We start from the raw sequence: 7,998 nt of genomic DNA, 5'->3' as shown, positions 1-7,998 counted from the left end.
GATCGTAGTATGAATAAATTTCAATGATGTGACCTAAACAACAACATTTGGCTGTTATTTTTATTTTGTTAAAAAAAATATTCAAAAGTAAAGTTAAGGTAATTTAACCGTGAGCATTTTAAGTACAAATACTCATTTGTTATAGTAGTAAAGGTAAAAAAGTGTTGCCAGAAAAAAGTTTTTTTACATGTCCCCAGACGAAAATCCAGAGTTCTAATTTAGAAATTTAAAATTTCAGATTCAAAATTTTGGAATGAAAAATTATCATTTCCATTCGATTAAAATCATATATCACATCAAGTTTGCAGAAAAGTTCAGATCTCTACTCGTTTGATCATTCTCCCCACTGTTTAAGTTATTAGTCGTTATAATGAAACTTTGAAACGTTGCCTCTCCAGACAATAGCTCACATCCTATCCCCCATAGTTCTCAAATTTATTAACACAATTATCCCCTCATCTGGCTACACTGTGATCATAAAATTAGTTGCTCTTTTCAGATTTAAGCAAATATTTCATTTATTTAGTTGAAAACTTTTATAATGTCTGTAGCTGGTATCAATCATAAAAGTGTTTGTATGTATGTCTGTATACTAGTTTTATAAATGTTATAATTTGTTATAAAATCTACATGCAAAGGCTTGTAAATCTCTTAAATGAGTACATTAATTAAATGTACCCTACACTACCATTATGAGAAAGCTATACTCCCAAAACAAATGATATCTTAAACTATAGCAATCGTGTTTTCCGGAAATAGACACTTGTGGATGGCACGAATAAAGCGGATATGTTTGTATACTCAACATGTCCTAGGGGAAGGGAACTAGCGGAAACAACTTAACTAACCAGATCTATACTAATCGATAAAAATAGTATCAATGCAATGTCATTGTTGAATCTTAATTATCTAAACTGATCTAAAGAACCTTTTCCGATTTTGAACGAATACTATAGTCAGGACTGTAGAAGAAGATTGCAGACTATAGTCTGTGCTATAGAGGAAGACTATAGTATAGATTGTAGAATAGACTTTGGCACTGACTAAAGTCAGGACTATAGAATAGACTGGAGTAATCTGGACAATAGAATAAACTACAGTTTGGACTATAGAATAAACTACAGTATGGACTACAGAATAAACTACAGTATGGACTATAGAATAGACTATAGCCTTCGTTATAGAATAGACTATGTCTGGACTATATAATAGACTACAGTCAGGACTATAGAATAGACTATAGTATGGGCTATAAAGTATAATGTAGAATAGTCTGGACTATACAATGGAATACAGTATGGATTATATAATAGACTTAGTCTAGACCGCGGAATAGATTATATTGTAGACTATAGAATAGACTATAGCCTGGAATATGGAATAGTCTGGACTATAGAATAGACTATGGCCTTGAATATAGCCTGAAAAATGGAATAGTCTATAGTCTGGACTATAGAATAGTCTATAGTTTGGACTATAGAATAGTCTATAGTTTGGACTATAGAATAGTCTATAGTCTGGACTGTAGAATAGTCTACAGTCTGGACTATAGAATAGTCTATAGTCTGGACTAAAGAATAGTCTATAGTCTAAACTATAGAATAGTCTATAGACTATATAATAGACTACAGTCAGGACTATAGAATAGACTATAGTATGGGCTATAAAGTATAATGTAGAATAGTCTGGACTATACAATGGAATACAGTATGGATTATATAATAGACTTAGTCTAGACCGCGGAATAGATTATAGTGTAGACTATAGAATAGACTATAGCCTGGAATATGGAATAGTCTATAGTCTGGACTATAGAATAGTCTATAGTTTGGACTATAGAATTGTCTATAGTCTGGACTATAGAATAGTCTACAGTCTGGAATATAGAATAGTCTATAGTCTGGACTATAGAATAGTCTATAGTCTAAACTATAGAATAGTCTATAGTCTAGAATATAGAAAACTATAGACTATTCTATGTCTATAGTTTGGACTATAGAATAGTCTATAGACTGGACTATAGAATAGTCTTTAGACTGGACTATAGAATAGTCTATAGACTGGAATTAGATAGTCTGGATTATAGAATAGTCTATAGTCTGGATTATAGAATAGTCTATAGTCTGGATTATAGAATAGTCTATAGTCTGGATTATAGAATAGTTTATAATCTGGATTATAGAATAGTCTATAGTCTGGATTATAGAATAGTCTATAGTCTGGACTATGGAATAGTCTATAGTCTGGACTATAGAATAGTCAATAGTTTGGACTATAGAATAGTCTATAGACTGGACTATAGAATAGTCTATAGACTGGACTATAGAATAGTCTATAGACTGGACTATAGAATAGTCTATAGTCTGAACTGTAGAATAGTCTATAGTCAGGACAATAGAATAGTCTATAGTGAGGACTATAGAATAGTCTATAGTCTGGACTATAGAATAGTCTATAGTCTGGACTATAGAATAGTCTATAGTCTCGAATATAGAATAGTCTATAGTCTGGACTATATAGTCTGAACCATGGAATAGATTAGAGTGTGGACTATAGCAGTGACTAAAGTCAGGACTATAGAATAGACTATAATCTGGACTATAGAATAAACTACAGTATGGACTATATAATAAACTACAGTATGGACTACAGAATAAACTACAGTATGGACTATAGAATAGACTATGTCTGGACTATATAATGGACTACAGTCAGGACTATAGTATGGGCTATAAAGTATAATGTAGAATAGTCTGCACTATAAAATGGACTACAGTATGGACTATATAATAGACTTAGTCTAGACCACGGAATAGATTATAGTCTGGACTATAGAATAGACTACAGCCTGGAATATGGAATAGACTATAGTCTGGACTATAGAATAGACTATGGCCTTGACTATAGAATAGAATTTAGCCTGGAATATGGAATAGTCTATAGTCTGGACTATAGAATAGACTATAGCCTGGAATATGGAATAGTCTATAGTCTGGACTATAGAATAGTCTATAGTCTGGACTATAGAATAGTATATAGAATAGTCTATAGTCTGGATTATAGAATAGTCTATAGTCTGGACTATGGAATAGTCTATAGTCTGGACTATAGAATAGTCTATAGTTTGAATTATAGAATAGTCTATAGACTGGACTATAGAATAGTCTATAGACAGGACTATAGAATAGTCTATAGTCTGGACTATAGAATAGTCTATAGTCTGAACTGTAGAATAGTCTATAGTCTGAACTGTAGAATAGTCTATAGTCAGGACAATAGAATAGTCTATAGTCTGGACAATAGAATAGTATATAGTGTGGACTATAGAATAGTCTATAGTCTGGACTATGAATAGTCTATAGTCTCGACTATAGAATAGTCTATAGTCTGGACTATAGACTATAGTCTTTAGTCTGGACTATATAGTCTGAACTATGGAATAGATTATAGTGTGGACTATACCACTGACTAAAATCAGGACTATAGAATAGTTTTTACTGTAGAAGAGACTGTAGTCTGGACTATAGAAGAGGCTATAGAAGGACTATAGAAGTGACTATGGTGATGTAGGGTACAAACATTAAAAGTCGTTTTTGCATTCTAATATGCTAATCTGCCATTTTAATTGGACACATCAGTAAACATTATTTCAACTGTACCGTCTGCGTTGTTCAAATATTTAAACAAATTATGATTTTGTTTTTCTGTTAATTGCATATAAAAGTTTTAAACGCATCACAAGACCGTTTAGGCAGTTTCAAAGTTTAAGAATGATCATATCAAAATTTTTACACTAACAACTAAATTTTAATAATTTTGATTATTGTTGCGTCTGAAAGTGATATTATCACAATGACTGATAAGAATAAAATGTTTGCAATTTTGTTTATAATTGAGTTTTATAAAATGCAAAAAAAATATATTAATGACCCTAATAAGAACACCATACTAAAGTAAGATTTTATAATTTCTCATTTAGTTTCTATGTAATATTTAATATTTACATAAAGATAGAGAATTATTGTACAAAATATAGAAAGAGAAATTAAATTTTAACAATTGTTTATTTAGATGAGTTTATAATTTTAAATCAACATTAATTTTTTTAATACATTTAAGTTTGTAGGTTGAACCTCTCTATAAAAAATCTGATTTCTTTTAAAAGCTGTCTGTCAACAATTGATTATCCGTTGTTTGATAAGAAAATTTGTTAAAGTCACCCGCAATTTGTTTGTCTTGAACATTTTATATACATATCTGTGGAGTATTTTTAATAGGCAGAAGAGTGTTGTTATCTTCAAACAATCTTCTTCTTTTTTATAAGTCCTACCAATTTAGATTTATTACCATTGCCGCTATAAACTGACATATTTTTAATCAAAAATTACTTCTTTATAAACAGATATCGGTGAAGTGGATTGTTAATTGCTCTAATTATTATTGTCTTTATGACGGAAACATTTTTACCAACAATTCATTTTATGAAATGTTGAGAATATTTTTGAACAACTTTGATAAGTGTCTTCATAATTTGAAATTGTTTTGAGATATACAACATAAGTAGTGCCATTATAAAAATGTATAGTATAATTTTATGAATGAATGTCGAGGTCGTATTTTGGACTCGAGCTTATATAAACAAAACTATCACACTATTAGTGGCTGCTTAGAAATTAAGATGGTGTGAAATATTTGCGAACCGAAAAACGAATAATACACAATTAAAACTTATAATCCAGAGTATAGACTATCCTATAGTAGAGACTATAGACTATTCTATAGTCCAGACTATAGACTATGCTATAGTCCAGATTATAGATTATGCTATAGTCCAGACTATAGACTATTCTATAGTCCAGACTCTAGACTATTCTATAGTCCAGACTCTAGACTATTCTATAGTCCAGACTATAGACTATTCTATAGTCGAGATTATAGACTATTCTATAGTCCAGATTATAGACTATTCTATAGACCAGACTATAGACTATTCTATAGACCAGACTATAGACTATTCTACAGTCCAGACTATAAAACATTATATAGTCTAGACTATAGACTATTCCATAGTCAGACTATAAAACATTATATAGTCTAGACTATTCCCTAGTCCAGACTATAGACCATTCTATAGTCCAGACTATAGACTATTCTATAGTCCAGACTATAGACTATTCTATAGTCCAGACTATAGACCATTCTATAGTCCAGACTATAGACCATTCTATAGTCCAGACTATAGTCTATTCTATAGTCCAGACTATAGACTATTCTATAGTCCAGACTATAGACTATTCTATAGTCCAGACTATAGACTATTCTATAGTCCAGACTATAGACTATTCTATAGTCCAGACTAAAGACTATTCTATAGTCCAGACTATAGACTATTCTATAGTCCAGACTATTCTATAGTCCAGACTATGGACTATTCTATAGTCCAGACTATAGACTATTTTATAGTCCAGACTATAGACTATTCTATAGTCCAGACTATAGACTATTCTGTAGTCCAGACTATAGACTATTCTATAGTCCAGACTATAGACTATTCTATAGTCCAGACTATAGACTATTCTATAGTCCGGACTATAGACTATTCTATGGTCCAGATTATAGATTATTCTATAGTCCAGATTATAGACTATTCTATAGTCCAGACTAAAGACTATTCTATAGTCCAGACTATAGACTATTCCATAGTCCAGACTATAGACTAGTCTATAGTCCAGACTATAGACTATTTTATAGTCCAGACTATAGACTATTCTAAAGTCCAGACTATATATTATTCAATAGTCCAGACTATAGACTATTCAATAGTCCAGATTATAGACTATTCTATAGTCCAGATTATAGACTATTCTATGGTCCAGATTATAGATTATTCTATAGTCCAGATTATAGACTATTCTATAGTCCAGACTAAAGACTATTCTATAGTCCAGACTATAGACTATTCCATAGTCCAGACTATAGACTAGTCTATAGTCCAGACTATAGACTATTTTATAGGCCAGACTATAGACTATTCTAAAGTCCAGACTATAGATTATTCAATAGTCCAGACTATAGACTATTCAATAGTCCAGACTATAGACTATTCTATAGTCCTGATTATAGACTATTCTATAGTCCACACTATATACTATTCTACAGTAAATTATTCTATAGTTCAGACTATAGAGTCTTGTATATTCCAGACTACATAGTATTTTATAGTCCATATAGTCCAGTGATCACATCTTTGCTGTTTACCAGAACTATTACTATTAATTATTCTATAGTTCAGACTATAGAGTCTTGTATATTCCAGACTACATAGTATTTTATAGTCCATATAGTCCAGTGATCACATCTTTGCTGTTTACCAGAACTATTACGAGATGGTCTTTCATCACTTCATTTTTTCCCAGAGTTTTTAATGGAAAATTTTGAATAGATAAAGTATTTTTCTATATCGAAACCACCCGATTCTACGACCGTCTTTCTCGGGAAAGGTTAGTATCGGTCATGTTCTCCTTTATGATGATTCCAATCGGGTTGGTTCAATGGCAGGTAGATTTTACATTATTTTATACAATCCAAAATTTGTTTTCTAGTAGCGTTGCAGATCGTAAACTGACCACTAGACGTATTGTTGATCACGTGTCACACTAAACACTTTTTTGTTTATTATTTTTCTTATAAGTGTTTCAACTTCAAATCAAACCGTTATCCATTTTTAATCGAATTCTATTTTAATCCAATGAATTTATAGAAAAGTTGCCTTTTGAAATTAAATATTTACGCAATTCGTATTGTTATCATAAAATAACTTTTGTTCCTATTTACAGGATATTTCCATAAAATGTGTTCTTTAATAATAATTCTAAAAAAGATCTTAATAAACTAATTCCTATAATAATTATTTATCCTTGTAATTATTTTCCAAATTCTATATTTAAAATATTTGATAAAGTAATTACTTATTAATCAACAATATCATTACTAATCTATATTAAATATAACATCTATTTTCAGAACACTCCCACAAAATTTTATTAGAATTATTTTAACTCTCACCTATAAATAACTAAATATAGAAGTATAAAACAATTAATTGTTTTTGTCTCAAAAAAAGTTTAACATTTGTTATCGAAATATTTTTAGAATTATGGTATTGGGAATTACGTAGCATTTGGTTTAAATTATCGATGATTGTTATGATATTACTTAGTATGAAAACATTTAGTGAGTGTGATCGGAAAATAATATTAACGATTTATAGTTGGTTTTCCAGACATTTTGTATTGCTTGTTTATTAAATATTCTAAGAAAAATTAATAAATAATATTAAATATTTGTTTTAAGTACATACAACCTATTTCAAACAATATAAATCAATGTAAATTTTAAAACATAAGTAAGAAATGGTGTAGTTCGTTTAAAAACCATGAATAAACAGAACAAAGAAAATAAATTAGTGTAATACTGAACCACAAGATCAATAATATGTACCAGGCATGGAAAATTCAGTACTTTAGTACCTTTTTCAGTACTTCTTCATCTTGAAAAAAAAATACGCGGTATCTACACATAGACTAGTTTATAATCTAGTCTATAGTCTAGTCTAGTCTATAGTCTAGTCTAGTCTAGTCTAGTCTAGTCTAGTCTAGTCTAGTCTAGTCTAGTCTAGTCTAGTCTAGTCTAGTCTAGTCTAGTCTAGTCTAGTCTAGTCTAGTCTAGTCTAGTCTAGTCTAGTCTATAGTCTAGTCTAGTCTAGTCTATAGTCTAGTCTAGTCTAGACTAGTCTAGTCTAGTCTAGTCTAGTCTAGTCTAGTCTAGTCTATAGTCTAGTCTAGTCTAGTCTAGTCTAGTCTAGTCTAGTATAGTCTAGTCCAGTCTAGACTAGTCTAGTCTAGTCTACTCTACTCTAGACTAGTCTAGTCTAGTCTAGGCTAGGCTAGTCTAGTCTAGTCTAGTCTAGTCTAGTCTAGTCTAGTCTAGTCTAGTCTA

This window comes from Lucilia sericata, unplaced genomic scaffold, assembly GCF_015586225.1.
Source record: "Lucilia sericata isolate MDLA Ls3-8-SP2 unplaced genomic scaffold, ASM1558622v1 Contig001221F_arrow, whole genome shotgun sequence".
NCBI classification, from domain to species: Eukaryota; Metazoa; Arthropoda; class Insecta; order Diptera; family Calliphoridae; genus Lucilia; species Lucilia sericata.
Note: the sequence above shows the minus strand (reverse complement) of the source record.